This window comes from Corvus brachyrhynchos, unplaced genomic scaffold (genome assembly GCF_000691975.1).
Source record: "Corvus brachyrhynchos isolate BGI_N302 unplaced genomic scaffold, ASM69197v1 scaffold80, whole genome shotgun sequence".
In the NCBI taxonomy this organism is placed as follows: domain Eukaryota; kingdom Metazoa; phylum Chordata; class Aves; order Passeriformes; family Corvidae; genus Corvus; species Corvus brachyrhynchos.
In genome coordinates, this window is record NW_008236769.1 from 8,396,346 (window position 1) to 8,418,287 (window position 21,942).

The 21,942-nt window shown below is 39.0% G+C and overlaps 1 long non-coding RNA gene across 2 annotated transcripts; it reads right to left on the minus strand.

The window, feature by feature from the left end:
* Positions 1 to 748: 748 nt before the first annotated feature.
* LOC108445060 lies at positions 749 to 21,936 on the minus strand. Of its 2 annotated transcripts, XR_001859804.1 has the most exons (5): positions 21,246 to 21,936; positions 17,554 to 17,736; positions 15,842 to 15,921; positions 2,993 to 4,815; positions 750 to 1,307 (listed from the first exon to the last, which is right to left on the minus strand). It is a non-coding gene; the product is annotated as an uncharacterized LOC108445060 (long non-coding RNA). The 2 variants fall into 2 exon arrangements; XR_001859803.1 differs by having other exon boundaries at positions 749 to 1,307; positions 17,554 to 21,936.
* Positions 21,937 to 21,942: the final 6 nt, after the last annotated feature.

Below are 21,942 nucleotides of genomic sequence, written 5' to 3' on the forward strand. Positions count from 1 at the left end.
CCTCTAATTTGGGTACCTTTGCATGTTGTCACACTACATCCTCAGAACTGGCAGCATCCATACTACTTCAGAAATGCCACTTAGTCCTTTAGTTCATATGAGCCTTGTCACGCTCAGCGAAGCTATGCATAAATACGTTTTAAACATCAGACATAAGAACACTTCTCAGGTGTTTCAGGAATCCAGCCCACACAGCCATTTAATGCCAACCTGCGAGTGGCTGATTGCTGCTTCATGCAAAACCTGGACTGACACATTTTTTACTGTATCTATCACAAACAGTACCAAAATGCAGTATAAAATAAAATAATCAAATTAAAATTCTAGTGATCACCACACTACTAGTTCACATGAGGAAGGGACAGCTAGAATGGGCACCTAGAAGGCTGAAAATCCACAGGAAACTCTAAGTTTAGTGACAAGTCCTGAGAACTGATTACATTTATTTGAAGATTGAAATTCTGTTCTGTCTCCCTCACTTGCTCTTGAGGGAGGAAACTAACACTTAAAAGTTGTATGTAAAGCCTTCAAGAAAAAATTTTAAATGAGGTGACTGTCTTCAGTTTTACTTTCAAAATAAATTCCCTTACGCCAGGCTCAAGGTCACAAGGCTCAAGACAGTAGTAGCAAAACATTTTAGTAGGCCTTTACTATAAACATATAATTTAAACCAAAAAAGAGTTAAAATTTTTAAAAATCATGAGAAAATTTGTCATTATACTTGCAATAACTTGAATTATTTTACCATATCCATATTTTAATTTTACCTAGTCATCAAGGCTGAAATATCTTGTTGTTGCCATAATTCTCCAGGTAGCAACTGTATTACTAAAGACAATATGAAATAAAATACGGAATTTTCCTGATTAGTAGAAGCAATGTAGCAGGACAAAAAAAAATTAAAAAGAAAGGTTTTATTCAGTATCTTTAAGACATAGAAAGAACCAAATTTCTGGAAAATTGTCTCTTTCATCTGTCAGAAAATTGAGTCTGTAATTATGTTTTAGATCTTGGTACAGACTTAGTATTTATATAATTGTTATGCAGTTCTTCTTTAGATGTATGTTAATGTGCCATTTTTTGAGTTTTCATAATTTTCATGTATAGATGATTCATTTTCAGCAGCAGTAAAGAAATCTTGAAAATTTTCATCTTTTTTTTCCACACGTTTTTGCAAATCCGGTCATAGCTCTGCATGGATGGGAGTTTGTAACCAAGTATTTTCAGGCTGCATATTTACAGAAACAGCTCTGTGCTAATGCGAAGTAACCACGGAAAGCTGTGACAGGCTTCATTCTCCAGCAGCACTGTAAGGAGATATTGGAAACAAGTTGCTGTTGAGAATAACTCTGTTAAATAGTGAATACAGATGTCTTGGTTGCGCAGGGCGTGGGGCGAGGGGGCCGGCAGGCTGGGGAGGTGCGATTAGCCAGGGCCCCCGGCAGGGATGGGGTTATCACTGGCAGGGACTCCTGCCAGGTCACGGGGCAGTATTTCCCTGAAGCAGACAATCTGCAGGAGTTTAGCCATAATAAAACAGGATAAAGCGTGTTTTCGTAAAAACGGAAAGGACGCAGGCTTGCACTGCAAAAACAGCTGCAAAAACTGTCAGTGCTTCACAGTCTGACTTTATCAGCTTCTACACTTTAGATATTTAATTCTTCATACAACATTTGAACGGGAATCAGAGGCCAGGAGTAGAAATTTAAGATCTGATTGGGGGAAAATATTTTCAAGGGAATATGGTATTTGGGATTTTGTTTATGCAAAATCTAGTACAGAGAAGGAATTGAGGGGGGAAAAGGAAGTAAACTTATTTATCAGACACATTTTCCCACAGAATGATCAGTGAAGCACAGACACTCATTTCAATTTGTGCAACATCCAGTTTAGGGAAGTGCGTGAATATCACAGGGGGAGTTCCAGAATTAAATGTCAGGGTCTCTCAGACCCGGATTCTGCACAGAGAAACCAAAAGGAAAACCTCGGTCACTGCTGGCACTTCCAAGATTGCATCACTAACTGTGTTGCTTCACTCATCTCATGCTTGCTGCAGGGCGGTATTTTTGTCTGCAGTTGTAATGCTGCAGCACAGTGATAACTCACTGGGAAAGTGTGTGGGGCTTCACTGTGTAGTTTCATCTGTGCTTGGGCTGATCTTCCAACCTGAGCCCTACCAGGTGCCTTGGCACAACTCTGGGTAGTTCTGTTTCAAACTATGTCAATGCATTCTCTTTTTTCGCTTATAAAAGGGTTTCCACATTTAATGCCTTAATTCCTGCTCAAATTTTAGAGATTTGTCAACAGATAAAAAAGTTGCATGTGGGCACCTATACGTTTAATCCAGCTCTGTGTCTACTGCTAGATGACTTGGGCATTACTCATATGCTTTTGTACAGCTCAGAAAGCTTGTGCTTGCAGTCCTTGCAGGACTAGGGCCATACTTCATGAGTTAAGAACAGCTCTCCATGGTCAGCCATGTTTGGCCTTGGCATGTTGCATATGACAAGGCCAGCTGTACTCGTCAGGCTCTGGATGTCTAATCAAGCAGAAAGAGCAAGCAGCTATCCCTGGCGGCCTCCCCCGTTCCCCAGCAGAACATTTTTCTGGAGCCACTGATACTCTTGCAGCGAGTCTTACAGACTTGATTTATGACTAGTGCCCTCAGGAGCTACTGCAATGTTCCTACTTCATTTGATAGTAATAGTTACAGTAGCACAAACTGATAACATTTACAGAGGATCTTTCTGTAAATTACTTGTGTTTACAGAAAAAAATATCCATGAATGTTTCCTTTTTCCCCAACGTTCCATTCTGTCAATACATGTGCTCCTGCATTTGTATAAAAATATCCTCAAGATGCTCATGCTAAAACATCATTGAAACATGCTCAAATAGATATAGATAGATGTACAAGAGAAATACAGTATTGGAATTAAAGAAGAGAAATACACTCAATATATTCTATCAGAGAAATGCACTAAATAAATACCTGTTTTAAATTGCCCATTCAGTCCATGCACAGTCCAACAAATACGTTGTGCAGTGGGAAGGTCCCCTCCGCTGCTTTCAGCTGAAGTACACAAAGCTCAATTTATCAATTAGATAAAAAGGTTCAGCTACATTTTAATTTCCACATGTTCAAGCACATGACTCGATTAGCAGAAACATTTTGTGGATTAGCTTTTGCAAGCCCTGCTAGAAGGGCCTCATGTTCTGAACCTTGCTGGAACTGCCCACGGATGAGCTAATGCGCAGGTGAAACCTGCACAGCCCCGTGCCGCTCGCTGGAAACACTCTGCACGTGGGGGTAGGGTCTCTTCTATTAATTCCAAATGTTTTCAACATCTCAAAGTTATTTGTTTGATAGAGGGCAGTAAAGAAAGGTGAGAAGGACTGTCCCTTTGACCCACAGTGTGGTGCTCTGCAGCAGCACGCAGTAGCCTCGGGTGTTTTTTATGCTCAGGATTAACAGGGATTGGGAACGATGCCGAAGCAACATGCTGAATCAAGGGTCGGAAATTGCTTTGTGGGGCAATTTTTCTGGTAAGGTAAAAAATAGTGATGATTTCCAAGTGCAAACAAACACCCTAATGCCCTATTTTCAGAATTTGTTTATTTAATCTCTGTTTTTGTACAGTAAATGGTGCAGCTAAGACTTTGTTTGGACAAGCTGGTGATGCTGTGTTTCAAGGCATAAAGGTTCGGCTGCAAGTGACAAAATTATCAGAAATTTTGGGAGAACTGAATGCAAATAAGTTTGTTAGACTTTGACAGCAAACAAGAGAGAAAAGAGAACATGTTTTCAATCAGAGACATCATATTATGCCCTTTTTTCCCTTATTAGGGAAAGCAGTGCAACATTTCTGTTCATGCTGAACTTGCTTTTGGTAGTTGTGGATACAATTTCTTTAAAATATGCATTATTTTTAAAAATCTGTATCTTCCAACTATGTATTGAACTTTGACAACAAAACAACAAAGAAGAATCTCTTGGATCCATTCTCAGTCAGATGGATTTCTACCTCTGGCTTTATTTTTCCCCTTATGCTCATTTTGGCCATATGAAAAATTCAGTATTAGGGAAGGCGAAACATTTCTTTTGCTGCCAAGTCCTCCCCTCATAAAAGCATCATGCCTTTTTTTTCCTCATCCTTGATTCTCTGTGCCTTTGGTCCATTTCTTCGCCACAGTGTCCAAGCATCATAAAAGCCAAAATTCTCTTTTCCCTGGGTTCCTAATAATTATCTCTTACTTGTTTATAAAATTTTTCTTCTATTCCCCTTTAAGAAAATTGCCAACACTCCACAAAATGCATAATGAATAATAACTATTATTGCAGATGTAGCTGTAAGCACACTCACGAATTATTATTTGAGTTTGATTGCAAATGAAGATTTACACTTAACCTTGCCTCAGATATACATGTATTGAGATTATCAGTAATATCTGTTACAGACAGAAATGTCTCCAAGTTTTCTGTGACAAGCAAAAAACTCCTGTCTTGATTTGCACTATAGCAGTCCCAAGAATGTGACTGTGGAATAAAAGTACTTTCTTCTTTTCCCTTAAGAAGAAGAGATCCACACAGTTCATCATGCTGAGCTAATGTATTTATGGCCCAAACAGTTCTCCTCACCCCCAGACTTCAGGCTTACAGTGGAATCCAAGGTATGTAATGATGATATGAACATGATATACTTTACTGCAATCTGTGCTTCAGGCAGCTGTTAATGCCAGTCTAGCTTTCTGTAGTCTTCAGCCAAAGGCAAGTTGTCTGCAGCATATGTACAGCTCCAGTCCTCGGCATACATCCTGTGAAGTCAATGGCATGCTGAAGTAGACGCCACAGAAGCAAACAGCCATTTGTTGAACCTCAAGTCTCAGACGTTAATATATATTTGGGATCATTTCCCTGCCTAAGAAAGAAATTAATTTCCTTCCTGCCAAATTACAATCGTGGTAGTGTCTAAAGTCTCACACAAAGATCCAGAGACACATTCTACTAAACTTTATGGGAACACTGGGAAAGATGGTCCAGCTCCAAAGAGATAAAGTCAAAGGTGGCAAAAAGGTCAAAACACAGAAAGGAGAAACCAAGGACTTCAGTGGGAAGGGAAACAGAGAGATACACTGACTTTTTCACTACTGCTGAGCAGATCAAGAATAGAAGGATTTGAACTCAGGCTGTTGGATCCTAGTCTAGTCTTCTATTGTATGCTGCTCTTGTGACAGTCTGGGTCAGGAGGGACATGCCTTACTATTTCAATGTTGCCCCAAATAATCTCTTTTTAAGTTGCTTTTGCTATGCAGACCCTTATATACCGCTAGTATACTCAATCAGTTTGCAGATGACACTAAATTGGGAAGAGCTGTTGACTTCCTCAAAGGCAGAGAGGCCCTGCAGAGAAACCTTGACAAATGAGAGGGCTGGGCAATCATCAATCATATGAAGGGAACAAGGAAAAGTGCCAGATTCTGCACCTGGGATGGGGCAACCTTGGATGTACAGACAGCCTGGGGAATGAGATGCTGGAAAGCAGCACCATGGAAAGGGACCTGGGGGCCCTGGTCGACAGAAAGTTGAATGTGAGTCAGCAGTGCCCTGGCAGCCAGGAGGGTCAATCCTGTCCTGGGGACATCAGGCACAGCATGGCCAGCCAGGCAAGGAAGGGTCTGCTCTGCACTAGGGCAGCCTCACCTCTAGTCCTGGGGGCAGTTCTCCCTGCCACAATAAAAGGAAGACATGAAACTATTAGAGAGTGTCCAAAGGAGGGCAACAAAGATGCTGAAGGGCCTTGAGGGGAAGCCGTGTGAGGAGCAGCTGAGGTCACTTGGTCTGTTCAGCCTGGAGGAGACTGAGGGGAGACCTCATTGCAGTTCCAGCTTCCTTGTGAGGGGAAGAGGAGGGGCAGGCACTGATCTCTTCTCTGCAGTACTGACAGAACCCCAGCGAATGGCCTGAAGTTGTGTCAGGGGAGGTTTAGGTTGGATATTAGAAAAAGGCTTTTCACTCAGAGGCTGTTTGGGCACTGGAACAGGCTCCCCAGGAAAGTGGTCACAGCACCAAGACTGACAGAGTTCAAGAAGCTTCTGGACAACACTCTCAGGCACATGATGTGACTCTTGGGGATAGTGCTGTGAAGGGCCAGGAGTTGAACTGGATGATCCTAGTGTAGGACCCTTTCAATTCAGGATATTCTAGGATTTTATGATTTTAAATTTTCAGTCCCAGTTGATGGAAGTCATGTGCTACTTTTATTAAAAGGGAGGTCATTATATTTTTTTGTGAGTGCAAATGCTTTCAGTGGCATTCAGGTAAATAATATCCTACTCCCTTAGTTTATGAACATGCTAGGCTTATGTACATTATGTGGATCAAAAATGTGCACAGTGAACTTCTCTGCAGCATCAGTTAGTGGTTCTGGTCCTGAACTGTCAAGGAAGGGAATCAATCAATCTTATTGCTTGTCCTTGGATTCCTGCTCTCATTGATCTGCAGAAAAAACAAGAACATGAGCAATTTTTAAGTTTGGACCTTCAGAAAGCTAAGTAGTGTGGAAGGATTGTTTGGTTTTATTTACATACAGCATTTCTCCTATGACATCCTCATAGGATGTTTATTTTTGTGCAGCAGTATGACATTGCTTTAAATTTTTATACTGAACTGCTGTTGGTAAGCAGTTTCCATTTTTGGATTATTAATTTTAAGTTATTAACATTCAATGATGTTTATCAGTACCTAAATGTACCTCAACTATGAAAATACCAGGTGAAGTATTATCAAAGGCTTCATTAACCTCATCACATATACTTACAGCTTCTCCCTATACTCTTATTTATGTGCATACATTAGTGAAAATAATGGCAACATGTATTGATTCTACCGTGGACTAGATTTTAGAGTTCACAGAACAAAGACATCATTAAGTTCATGCAATGCACAACTGCTGTAGCATAACCTTACCTTCTTTGCAAAATTTTCTACAAATCCTGTTCCCTATGATGTGACCGGTTTTAATCACACTGCCAAAATATAGAAATATGTTCATAATTCAGGTGCTGAACACCAAGTACATCTTCAGTGTGGGGGTCTCAACAACTTTTTGGAGTGGAGGGGCATCAACCATGCTTGCAAAGAGGTGGAGCTGAGGTATGGGTGCAGCTATCACCTACATCCGAATTTCTCATTTATATAGCTATCGAGGCTGCATTTGCATGTGCACAGTGACAGGCAGGCTTTGTGGACAAGTGAAGATAAGAAGTAGGTGCAAAGTTTGCAGCTGATCAATGTGGACAGCACAGACATGCTATTTATCTTCCCAGAGCTCCTTGGAAGGGGCTCAAGGCACCTTCGAGGGCATTTCCTTTTGCAAGAGAGAAAGAGAGCTCCTCTGTGGCCCAACTCCTTAGTGATCTATAAAGGATTAATCACAGGGGGAAACAAGAAGAGCCAAAGTTGTGGAGTTGATTTTTGGCTGAGAGGAGCACTCAAAACCACCACAGATTTCACAGTAGCAGGCAAAACTGATTTCTTGGATCTAGTGCTGCACTGAGTTATGGAAAGGGTGTAGACAGGAAAAGATGACAGCAAGACAACAGGGCAAAAACAGAGAGTAGGAACTGGCTGCATGTTAAGAGGAAATGGAAAAGAAGGCAGAAAAGATATTAATGATATTTTCTTTCCATAAAATCCATATATTCTACTGAATTTTTTTCAATTAGCCTACAATTTCTATGAATGGTATCTGTTCATTCCAGTAATAAATCTAACCCACAGTTTCTAGATCCCATTATTTAATGAGACTTTGGAACATTGTAATTGGATTACTTGCACATTTCTCTCTGATTATTTGCATGTTTCTACTGAAGTATTTGTCTGTGTGACATTCTGACCACTACATTCATCACAAAACACACTTTGGAGTAAATGTAACAGCGGGGGTTTGCTTGCGAAAGCTTTTTAAAAATTGAAATGAAATTCCAAAACAGGACCTAACCTCCATGTGTACAATCATGACACTACTTTAGCATCCTTCAAACACATTTGCAAAGAGCAAAATTAACCATTTGAGCATGCTGATCAAGGCATTGATTCTGCAAATACTTACTACCAGGCTTAATCCCTTTGAAAGCACAGGGACTATTCACAGTCAGAAAAGCTGTGCCTGCGAGTAAACATTTGCCTCTCTCAGCCCTTGAAAGCGATTGCAGGCAGTATTTCTCTTCTGGATGGACAGTGCTCTCTTGTTGGCAGTCCACAAGTATGAAATGACATGTACTATAACTGTGAAAATTATGCAGAACCGCCCCTAATAATAGTGTGTAGCCAGCAATTGGTTCGGTGGTGAGAGAGAAGCGCTTAGTCATTCTGTGAGAGGCAGGCAGGAAATGTCGAGATGAACTGTGGTAATTAGACATGTGTTATTAGTATTTATTAAAACACAACTAGTTACACTGGTTGTGCATATTCTGTAGGCAGACCTTTTGCAAACCCGAGTAATCTAGCCTTAGCTGTGCAACATAGACCTTGTTTACAATAGACCTTGTGCTGACCTAGCTATGTCAGTACAGTTAAAGCTGTACCTCTCCAGTTTAGGAGCTGTATAAGAATAGCTTATTTTTCCTTAGCAGAAGGAAAACCAGTGGCAGTGTAAAACACCTTCATACCAGTATAAGCATACATCATTTTAAATAGTATCGTTAAATGGGTTGTAAAAATCCATGCAGCTGAGTTAACGTAGTTAATTTGGTGTATGATGTATGAAGAGACAAGACTCTCTATTTCACAAATAACTGTCAATTGATGAATCTCACTCCTCTTGCACGTGAGAAGGAGAAGGAGAGAAGTGAAAATGACCAGTGTTTATGATAGAACCTTTTTTGTCTAAGCAACTTGTGACCTAACCAGCATTTGCAAACTCAGTGAAATGCAATGTATTCATTTGGTGGCTGCCTGTAAAAGTACATGAATCAGTCTAAACTGATTCTTTGCATAGGAATGAAGAGGGAATTACCATGGCTGGATGGAGAGAAGCTGCTCATTTAAGAAAACAGTAAGAGATCACAGAGGGATAAATCTCTCTGGCATCATACATTTTACTATAATGTTTCAGATTCTCATCTTGAAAATGGAAGGGATTTTCCTTCCGTTTTTTCATCTGTTTTCATTCATCCAGTCACATAAAGTAATATCTATATGTGAATAAGAAATGGCCTGTGTTATGGCAAAAGCTGAAGAAGATTTCTGTTTCCCAGTGATCACTGATGAGCACCATGGTGCTGGTGGACAGATGGCAGAACCAGGCAGCAGAGACAGGGCTTCTGCTTGGACCCCTGCCTCTGGCCTGCTGTAAAACCTTTGGTAAATCACCTTCTCTCTCTGTGTCTCACTTTTTTCCTTTACAAAATGAGAGAAGGTCAATTTGCAAAGCAATTTGAGAAATAACTATGGCAAAAATATTAGTTGGGTGGAATTGTTACTAGCTTCTATACCTTCTTTTCTTGTGCAAGAGCTACCATCACAGACAGAAATTTCAGTTTTGCTAATTAGAAAATTTACTACTTTTGGATCTAAATCTGAATTCAGATTTCAAGTGAAGTTCAAAATTTCAAATCATTGAATGTGTTTTTTCAGTTTCATAAGATGCAAATTTTCATACAGAATACTTCAATAAAACACATTTTATTCCTATTTATGATCACAAGTATCCAAATGGAGACAATAAATCTGCACAGCAATGCTAGCTCTTTTTGAAGATTCTCCTCACAATGTATTTATAGAGAAATTGATCCAAATACTTCCACTACCAAATACTAACAGTAATTCCATCAGGCTGAATCACTGAGTAACCTTGTTTCTGACACTGTAATCAGATATATCACATGAAAGTAGTGAACTGAATGCATCATGCACTGGGTGGCTGCTGAGAAAGAGATACTGAAAGTTAGGAAAGAGAAAATAGCACACAAATATGGGATCTAAAAAACTAAGCAAGGATTTAGAGCCCATTGTTCCTTGCTGTATCTTACTAGTAAACTTAACTACAATTACAGTGACAACAACAAAAAAGTTTTGATTTGCATAATTGCCTGTAATGTGGCACATCTTTTACACAAACTCTAGAATATGGAAATAAAATTATTCACAAGTCAAAATATTTTCAGGATCAGAACTGATATGCAGTCATGAAATCATAGACTAGTTTGGGTTGGAAGGGACCCTTAAAGCTCATCTAGTCCAACCCTCCTGCAATGAGCAGGGACATCTTACATTAGACCAGGTTGCCCAGAGCCCTGTCCAGCCCAACTTTGAATGTTCCCAGGGATGGGGCATCCAATTTCTCGCTGAGCAACCTGTTCCAGTGTTTCACCACCCTAATTGTAAAAAATGTGTCCCTTACAACTAGTCTGGATCCCCCCTCCTTTCATTTAAAAGCAACAGGTCCATGGCTTTCTTCTACTGAGGATCCCAAGTGGGATGCAGTAGTCAAGGTGGAGTTTCACCAGAGTGGAGAGTACAGGGGCAGAATCACCTCCTGTGACTTGCTGCCCATGCTGTTTTGGATGCAGCCTGGGATACTTTCTAAGCTCCAAGTGCACACTGCCAGCTCATGTCCAATTTTTCATCCACCAACACCCCCAAGTTCTTCTCCACAGGGCTTCTCTCAGTCCATTCATCCCGTATGCAATGATACGAGGAGTTGCCCCAAAGCAGGTGCAAGACCTTGCACTTGACCATGTGGAACCTCATGAGATTCCCATGTGCCCACTTCTTGAGCATGTCCGGGTCCCTCTTGCTTACTTGAAATTGTCTCTATTTTTGTTTTACTGTTGTCTCTATTTTGTATACACTAGCTAAATTTATGCACATTAATCACATATTTTATATTTGAAATGTTTCTGTTATGATATTTTTGTTGATATAGCACAGAAAATAATCTAAAGCATACATTTTAATACATTCTCCGTCAAATTATTTAATCTATTTCATAATGGACCACTCCTTTACTTTTTTATTTTCTGTGTTCTTGGTAAGTGCAAGAAATTCTCTTTATACATCATCAAAACTATGCATTATAATAATACATTATCTTCTGTAATATAGAAACTTTGTTGTTATGAAAATGGTGCATTACACAATTCCTGGTAATTCTTTCCAATATTTAAAGGTATGAGCCTGAACACTGGTGACCCAGACCCCAATGGCTTTATCAATATGAATTTTTGCTGAGCTGCTTGCCAGGATGCACATCATGAAATATGTTAGTAGCTTTTGTTTTACTAATTATCTTTTGGATATTATCCCAGCATCTTGTGGTCATTCCAAACCATGTTTGTACAAGATGGGTTTGAAGCAATTCTCCCAATTCAGTGACTTCTAAGTTCAATTAAGTTCAGAGGCAGGCTTTGATATACTCCCTTCTCTTACCAAGCTCTAATTCTGCCCAAATTTGTATGAAAATGGATTTGTAAACGTTCATATATGGATGACAAATGCAGTCTAGGAGCTAACCAGGTTGTCTTCTTCCTGTCCTTTAGTTGTAAACTGTCTACTTTTCTGGCTCTAACTTAGGAAACCATTTTAACCTGTGATTAAATCTCAGTGAAATTAAGACTTCAGCACACATTTAAGGCTCAGCTAACACTTCAGTGTTTAAAGGGGCAGATTAATAACATGCATTCCTGAAAGAATATTTATCATGGTAAACCATTATTTCCCTGTGATTGGAAAACACAGGCAATCCACCAAAAGAAATCTATGAGATCATGAGAAACTGAAAAATATATTAAATAGCACTGAGACAACTTAAATATTCAAATTTTGTGAGGTCCGACATAGTAGGTTTGGTAGCTCCGCCCTTTCTATACCCTGCAGGTGACTCCTGGCATTATCTCAGTCCTCCACAACCCTCACTCCCTTATCATTCACCTTCAAGCATTCAGTTGATTTCTTGAAACACGCATGGAAATTATGTACACTTATACTGAGAAATGCAGGGATGTACCATTCACCACTCCTTGCTGAAAAACCTGTATAATTTATAGATGTGAATATATTGTAGCATATACATGTATATTTATGGATTTCTGCTTTCACTTTTATGCACCTCTGCAACAAACTTTGCAACACCAGTATTTTCTTCTTTCCAAGGAAATAAGGAATTTGTGTATATTAACCAAGTAAACACAGATTCATCTCTGTGTAACACTTTATCTGACATTTTTCTGAACTGCCAATTGGCTACATCAATGTTATTCTGTGCCTTCTAGAAGTCCTCAACTAAGCTGTCAGCATGCTGAAGGTGGGAGACTATTGGAACATTCTATAAATGCTATATCCTGTCGAAATACGGCAGAGCTCATATGGTCCTTCCACAGAGACCTTCCAGGTATGGGGATTTACAGGGTGCATTCTGTTCTGACAAAAACCAAATGTACACCATATTGTTTAATGCAACCTAAATATTTTAACTAATGTTTAATCTTCAGAAGCAGGTTTTCCAGTATCATATTAATGGAAATATTCTGTGGTGGCTTCTTGTGAAGTCCCTTATATTGTAACGTACAAATGGCTCTTTTGATTATCTTAAGACATGGAAAAAGAGCTGAAAGAAACAACCCTAATGCAAGATGAAAGGAGCATTCACAGCTGTATTTGATAAAACCTTCCTAAAGAGATAACTTAAATTATGAAACTTATTTTTTCCATTGGCATTACATTAATCTTTTACCAAGATATTCAGCCACTGCAAATAGCAACTGATACTGTCTGCAACTATGATACACTACCATGGGTGTTGTTCCAGCCAAATACAGCCCACAAGACAATTCCTGTCATACCACTATTACCATCTTGTACAATCTTAGACTGGACATGAAAGGAAATTACTAATTCAGGAGGTGCACGAATATTAGCAGAAGTTGCTGCTCCCACATGAAGGAGTGGTTTGCTATCGCTTGGCAAGGAGACACTGGCATATTTGTCCAGCAGCTCAAGGGTTAAGAAAGTGGAACATGCAGGTGCATGCACCTCCATAAGTCTTTTCACCTTCTAGGAATGGGTTGCTGCTGCAATAATATTATCACAAGACCCTGTCTGTAGAGAGTTCTGTCACCGTTCTAGTGAGTGCAGCAATGTTTTGGTACAACCTCTCTATTCAGCCCTGGGCAGTCTGAGAGCCTGGTAAGACCAGTGGAAAGACAGAGCTTTTACCAACAGAGCAGCACCATACTGTCCACCGTGCCAAGGATGACATACTCTTGACAGGTGATAAATCATGTCAACCTCCATAGCTGCCATATTTCCATTGTGACTATATCTATGCATCTATTTATTATGATGCTTTATCTTGCAGGTTTTAAATATGATGTATTAAAACATGGTGCACCGTAATCTAAATGCAATGAAGCAAGTAACTGTAAAAGCCAAAATTAGGATCCAGAGAACAATGTATTTCAAATTAAGTGGGAACAAGATTACTTGTTAGCTGAAAATAATGAGCGCCTTCAGTGCCTTATGTGTATGCAAATGATAGGCGTGCCAAAGGAATATAATCTCAGATGACATTACAAAATCTACATGAAAAATAAGAGAAGTGCACTGGAGAATCTAATCATTATTGAATTAAAAGAAAATCCCCCCCACCCCCCATCAACATCACAAGCAAAAAAGAATGTTGATTTAACATACAACTGCATAAACTCAAAACCTGCCTGCCCCAGTGAGACATGCCTCTGGTGAGCCCCTGAAATGGGGTGGTAAGCAATTAAAATGTTCTCTGCATCTACAGTTTAAAAAAAAATAATTACCAAATCATGGGAGCTTGTTATCATCTGTACATCTGTATCATAACTGTACATAATTGTAAAAGCAGAATAGTTAATGCAAACAATCACACATTCCAAATCGGAGATCAATCACTGAAAAAATGTAAGCACTTATAATTGACTTTGGATGAGACCAGCAGCAGCAGTGAAACCAGGCAGTTATTAAATTTCAGCTGAGCTATTGCTAGGATTTTCTTTGTAAAACAAATGAGGCAGTACTTTTAATGTACATTGGAAGTACTTTCTACCACTAGCTCATGTAACAGTTTTCAAAACTCCCTTGTCACAAATAATGACAAGCAGTGACTGTCTAGAAAAGTCAGTTAACGAGTTTGCTGAAAAAAAATTGCAGCTGAATACCTCACTTTCACTGCATGATACATTACCAGGCAGTTGGTGGTGAATCTATGAAACAAGGAACATGGATTATAGTATCATATATATTGATAACTCCATTCACAGAAGGAAAACTGCACAGACACACAGGGAATGCATCAAATAAGGAGTTCAATCCAACCTACGGGAAATGACTCCCTCATTTAAAACTGGGTGACTGTAAGCAGGGAAACTGCCTTCTTTACTTTTTCCAAATGTGCGTATCTTGAAGATGAGAGGGCAAAAAACATGTTTCAGTTGTAAGAGCCTATTTCTGCTCATTGGTCTTCCTACCAGTTTTGTAATAGCTCCAGTCTGTATGGTGTCTAAAATCCAAGAGAGCTATTCAGGTCACCTAACATTACATAGAAGAGCTTAAAATTTACTAGGGTTTCCATATTCTGGACTCCAAAATTTTCTATAGACTCTACCCTCCCCCACACCTCAGATACTTAGAAGTATCCCAAACTGAACTCTTAAAGCTGTAATTGAGAAAGAAATGCCTAAGTTCATCCCCAGAGAGGCCATTCCCACACCTAACATCCATGAATAGCTCTGAATTCAGCTCAAATTCCATTTAGTACTCCCAGCTGACACTAGCACTCTTACCCTGCCTGCAGAGTGAGCTCTTCCAGAAGACTGGTCTAACCAGCAGTGTAGAGACTACCTTAGGATGAGGTCCACATCTCCCTCTTTTCAACTCTCAGTAACTCGCTCATGAGATAGAGACAGTATTCACAGTTTGCACTGCAAAATTGAGTAAACTGCGTACATATAAATGGAAACAGAGTTTGAATCCCAAGACTTTTAGACTTGTCATTATAAAGAAGGATCTTCTGCAACAAGATAAAGGGAGTTTGGGTCTGGTTTTATATTCTTCTTGGTTCTGTCTTTCCTTTCTGAACAATAACCTAGCTGCAACAAGAGGGATGGAGAGTAGCCTGTATCCATGGGCATTCTACCGTTTGCTCTTTCCTTGGGAAAATCAGAATCTGTGAGTTCAGCTCACTCAAGACTGAAAAGGTCCTAGACCTAGACCTAGAAAAAACATTTCTGTCTTCCAGGACAAATGCCCAAACCAACAGGTACCTTTGCACAGGACTACACAGTACTTAACTGTTAGCACAGCTGGCCAACAACAACTGCCTAGCATCATCAGGAGGCAGCAGAAGCCAAGAACCACCCCGATAGGAAACCTGGATGCAGCTGCACTAGTTTTGAGGAGTGGGATGAAAGAACAGTCATGTGGATGTGAAGTGGGAGCCTCTCATGGCTCCTACTTGTAAAAATGTCTTGATGTCAAGAGTTTGTTCTGGAAAAGCCAAACCTGCTGACTCTTCAGATGGTTTTCAAAAATGTTTTGCACTGATGAGCTCCAAGCAGTTCTCCGTTTCAGCATGTGGGAGTGCTGGATCAGCTGGCAGATGTAGGCAGTCGGAGGAGAGAAGCTGGTGCCTCACACAGGTGCCCTCAATCCCTTTTTACAGGGCCTTATAGTTTTTCACTGACTATGGAAGAAATGTTGCCATAATATTTTTTGTCACAGCAATACTTCGATTCCAGATACGGAAACCACTTTTATGCCCAAGAGTGAAACATGGAATTCAGCTTGTTTCTTAGGAATATAATTTCCTACCTGGAAAACTTCGAAGTCAAATACTGTTCATTGTACAGAAGCATATGCATCTGTGAAAGTACGCTCCCAGGAATAAAAATCTATAAAATCAAAACAGTGTAATAAGCCAGAAAGTGATGCCCTTGGCTATCAATTCTTATTCAATGCCATGAATATTGATATTTACATTTAGGAGGAAAATATTTATTCTGAGAAATAATCTATTCTCTTATTTAATGTTACTGCATTCATTTTACCCCTTTAATAAATAATGTTCAAGCAATCCACCTTGTAGGATTATATTCTCATCTGTGATCTGTAATTGTGGCCGAATCCTGCCATTTAATATTCTCCTCTGATATGCCACCCTGAATGTCTTGATTAGCTTGGTCTTTAGTGCCTCCTCCCTATGTTATGTGAACACAGTAGGGCCTGCAGTCAGCCTCAAAGAAAAAAAATATTACTTTCTTAGGGGAAATGACCCCTACAAATGAATTCTCTACACCTGGAAAAGCTGGCTGGGTTTAGGCATTTAAATGTTCCTTTATTTCATGACCTCTTCAACTGCCAAAATGTGTGTGGGGGGGGTGTTTTAACACCAAGACAGCAATTTTTGTTCAGCCAGTTAAAGCTACGCCTGCTTTTTTGCTTCTTCACAGTTGATATTGAAACAGTACCAAACTCAAAAGACACCTCTATTTTAACAAAAAAATCCTAATAAAACCAGAAAACAAGTAGTTTTCATCTCAGCAGAGATAACTCCCTTGAGAGAAAACACCTTTTCAGCATAAACACATAAACTGGCCTTGGAAAGTGAGGTAATTTTCTTCCCATTAACAAGTTCCAATGAGTAACTCTTTAAATGAGCATCTAAATCTAATTCACTTAGAATTACAAGCCAAAATATCATGAAATATACATTAGAGAGCATATCAGTGTAGTTGCAAAATACTGAAATATTAGCTACTTCTTGAGAGAAAAATACCCTCTCCTTCTTTCATGCTGCTCAAATGGTTTCTATTTCAGGCTGACAGCCCTGTAGTCAATCACACCAGCTAGAAATCTCTTCCCAGAGCAGCTACAGCTTTGAAAATGCAGATACTAGAGCTCTGCATGTACTGCCAATTTTTTTCCCCTAATATCAAAATAGTAATATTTTTGGTTAGGATTCAATATCCTTTTAAAATGCTGCTTTTGTCAAACTTGACTTTCCCCCCATTGTATATGAACTCTTTGTAATGGCTACAGGTATTAATCAGCCACTATTAACAGCCCTTTGATATCTACAGAATTAGTTATTTCTAATGGCAGCACTTCCCAGCCTATCAGTTCTACCAGAAAGCAGCAGTGGCCATTTTTCCTTTTGCTCCCACACACAGATAAAACAGTTCACACACATAAAAATATCAGCATTATTATTATTATTAACAAGAACAACAATAATAATCTTATTACAGCCTGTAACTCATGTATACAGATTCCTTCACCTGTCTCATCTTTCAAATGAAGTCTGGGGGATTTTTTTCATTTTTTTTTAAGCATCTGAAAACATGCAACCTTTATGCTTTGCAGTTTTTACTATGGGATCAGATAAGAAAACTTTTTTGATCAGTCAAAACATAATGTAAAAGTTGCAGGACGATAAGCTATTAATACACAAAGGAATACTTTTCTATTACCAGGGTCTGCAACAGAATATTTTGTTACGAAAATGCTAAGGAAAAGAATAATACCTTTAGTGCAAGTGCTTTAAGAACGCGATAAAATTTCAAGTGTTTCCTTCGCCTTTCATTTATATAGATGATTAATAAAGATCGTAGGACATTCATTCCAAAATCTGTGGCCAGATTGTCAGCTAGGAGAATGCATTCAAGTCTGTTTTCAACATTTTCACTGACTGAGAATATGGCCAATATCTGAAAAAAAAAAAAAAAAAAATTGGTGGAATTAGTGCAGAACAATAATTGTATTTCTGATGAACAAGGCAAGGATTGGATGCTGATGCTGCAGGCTACTCAAGGATGTTTAATTGTATTCATGAACTATTTGTGAGACAGTGAGCTGCCAAAACCTCAGACATTTCCAACATGGTAATTCTGGAGTATATAGGAAAAAAACAGATGTCACAATGTGTTTCATCTAGTTTAAAACTTAACATGTAATTAACTTAATAGCTTGACAATAGCTGATGTAGCAACAAATATAATGCAATTAAATTCATACCTCATTATGACATCAAATTCTTCTACATATGCATTACAAAAAAGATCAGATTTTGAGAAACTGGTATATTTAATGGTGACTAACTGTCCTTAAAATGCAATTGCATGTAACACTTGCTTTGTATTTCATCACTTGTGAAAATGATTTCATTTTTGTAACACTGTACTTCCTGTAGTCCTTTCATTACGCCACAAGTGAAAGCTATTCCTCGGTGTGTGGTTTCAAATGCTGTATCTGGGTACTTGGACCTTTACAGTCATTATGTAGTATAACGCTTGCATTTTCTTTATCTTTTTGTACTGCTTGGCTGTCTGTCCAAACTGCTGCAGGCAATTATCATGGATCTTTATCATCTTCTCTGAATACTTTCTACAGTAGACCTCAGGTGGTCTGTTCTATGCACACAGCACTGTGTTGAGAGAGAGTCCTGTTCATGTATTATTGTGGACTGCCCAAAGGTTTCTCAAGGTATTATTAGGGTTTCCCAATTGTTAGTGCTGCAGGATGAAAAGGGTAAGAGTAACACTGAAACAAAATAATTAAAAAAAAAAAAGTGGAGTCCTAAAGAAATACCAACACCGAGCCCAGACACTTGTTACAGAACAGCACTGCCTGACCTGCAGTTTCTGTGGCAGTTTCCTACATGCAATTTGTGTTCAAAGAAAACAAAAATACATTTTGAGGTTATAGTGATCAAGTTGCATAAAACAGAAAATAAATTTACTTTGAATTATGTAATTGAATTTTCAAGTGACTCAGATCTTCCAAGCTCACCATGCTAGTGTGTTCCTCTTAAAGATATTGAAACCTCTTTGAGACAAGTCTGAAAGGAAAAAGTTGAACTGTAGCCTAATGAAAGTCCCACTAAAATATAATGTCACATTCCATTTATTGCTGTAGATGCTGACAACAGAGTGGCCCTCTGATCCTGTGGGTACCTACAGCTTGGTTTTTCACTGCACAGGGATATTATTAGGAAAGAGGGATCAGTAAAAAGGAATCTGAAACCCGATCTAGTGCTGAGGAATGCCTTTTGAATGTGTCATTTGAACCGAGTTATTACTTCTAGGAGGTGTGAATGTTTTTGTTCAAAACCTGAAATGGACCCTGAAAAGTAGTAAAAAAGTTAGGCAAGCCTTCGTAGAATTAAGAAAAGTAGTTTCAAATAGATAATTATAACTGAATCTGTGCATCAAGATTTCAAATAGAACTCATCAGGTGTCTGTTGCATATTCTCTGTTTCAGCTTACATTAAGGTCTATCAATTTTCTAGATTTTAAAAACATATATGAATTTATGTATTTATTTAGATCCTGCACACTTAGATGATCTTTTTAGTTCTCAAACTACATGTATTCCCTCATGAATGGTACTATATCACCATTTCTAAAATGCTGAATGGGCAGATTGTTTTTATCAAGCATTTTATATGAACAGTTTATGAACTGTGAACAACAGGACTGTCTAATGATTATTTATCGTGACTTTCAAAGTTAACTCATACATAATCCCTGCTCAGGGAAAATCAGGGGATTTTTATTGCACCTACAAGGAAATTTTAGGGAATATTATAAACTGACTGATTTTAAGGAAGTAAGAGGAATGGCTGACAATAAAATGTTTACAAGCTGTGGCTATGTAATATTGAACTGCTGTGCAATTTCTCCTTCAGCAGGTTCCTCAAAGGAAAAAACACTATATAATGAAATGGATACATTTTTAGAAATTTACTGGAGACCCTTTCAGCAGGGATCACAATGAAAAAGGGAAACGGTGATACTTGCTGAGGCTGACAGCTAAAGGCACAAGTCCGTCAGTCACTCAGTTGTGGTTTAGCATTCTTTTCAACAGAGATCATTCAGCCTTCATTTTTCAAACAAGTGCTGTCACCTAAAATGCACACCCACATAGTTGTTCTCACTGAGTGCAGGTTATCACACAGAGGACACAAACGGTTTCCCATAGAAAACTTCCATCTTTGATAGCACTTCAGAAAGGAAAAGCCACTGATTGCAGTTCACATGCTCTATCCCTATGGCTTTTTGGAGGAAAAGTTCATTAGCTGCTTCACATGCCAAGGGACCAGCTGTCCTTCAGCACATGGAGCAACTCTGATTGACCAGGAGGACAAGTGGGAAATAAGCTCACAGCAGTGCCAGCACAGCATATGGTTATGTACCAGCTGTTTCTGAAATGCTTGCCAAACGGAGATCAGAACTGGGTTGGTTGTTAGGAAAATAAAACGCAACAAAAACCAACAAACAAACAAAAAAGTTCCACTGTCGGGATTCCTGAGATCTGACCACAAAACCAGAACTGTCAATTTGAAATGTCATACAGCAACTAAGTGAATATTCAGAATAATGTCATTGGCCTCCATGCTCTGACTTGCTCCATTACGAGAACACCAATATTCTGACCATTTGTTCCTTCTATAGAGATTTCAGAGGAAAATGTTTAGAAAGGGTGAAACAAGGTAAGTGGATTCATATTGATGATATACATTACTAATACATTGAGGATATGTGCAGAAGACTGTATGGAGATTGATTTAAACTGGTGCCAATTGTTACCACAGACAAATCTCAGGTGCCCCATATTTTAGTATATTTTATTCTACCTTGAAAAGGGGAACTCAAATTCTGAGCTCCTGAACAAAAGGAGATTTGATTGCGATTGGTGCGAATTGTGCTACAGTGGTAGTGAAATGCTTCTGATAAACTAGGGGAATGACTCAGCAGAAAAAGTCAGCAGGATTTTTCCCCCAAAGCTTTTCAGTTTCAATTTTTCATAACAAGAAAATAACTTGAACAGTAATTAAATGGTTCAGAGAACAATTCTGTCCTTTTATTACAGGGTTTAAAGCACTACTTTTTCTTTAGATCTCTCCCAAAATACTCCTGCAAGGTTTGGAGAAAGTAACTGATTAACTGCACGTTCATACGACATCAATTACTGCCTCAGCAGCATTTAAGAGAACGCTGGTAGCTCACATAGCTACAGAATCCTGCATACTTAACTTTTGACTAGTCTAATCAGATTTATGACTAAATTAGGTGCTAAGGATGTTCAAAATAGGCAAACCCTAGCTGAAACAAAATTAATAATGCTGCTCTGTATCAGGAAATTGAGTATACAGGCTGGGAGGCAGTGTTTGCATTCATGTTTCTTATGAGATGTACTTTTTATATACAGACTTAACTTGTTGAAAGGCCTAAATGGGACTACATCCGGTACTGAGGGATCATCTTTTCAAAGACGATCATAGTTCCAGTGACTGAAGATGTTGTGCACAAAAGAAGCAGTGTGAGCCAACATGGATGACATACTGCATTTTGGAACTCCAGGAGCCACACGTTGAGCAGAGAACAAAAAGAAGAAAACCTCAGGATTACACAGACAGAAGACTTACTTCGACATCTTACATAATATTGACTTTCCTTAGGCCCGTATGTGTTCATGTATTTCAGAAATGTGGGATGGTAATGTACACCTGAAAAGGGCATCATTATTTTCCCAATTAAGAAGCTTAATGAGTACTTTGGTGTGTCTTGTCATATTTTCAGCCTTAGTGGCCCGTTTTCACCCATCTACTATGCTAAAAATGTTGCCCTTTCATTACTCCACGGTTGTGTGAACAGTTGTGATTAAACTGGCATTTAATCAATTGGAACAAAATCTCCGTGGCTCCCGAGGAGCTCACCTACTAAACCCGACTGTCAATGGCACCAATCTTCTAACAAGACGACTTCCCTCCCAGACGGGCTTTCATTGCGCAGTAAAATAAACCTTCATTTGCTAACCTTGCCCTCGGAGTCGTTCAGGATTTCAAAAGGATCTCACATGACAAACACCGCTACGCTCCATCATTATCCCCCACGCCCTCCCTCGCATTCCTG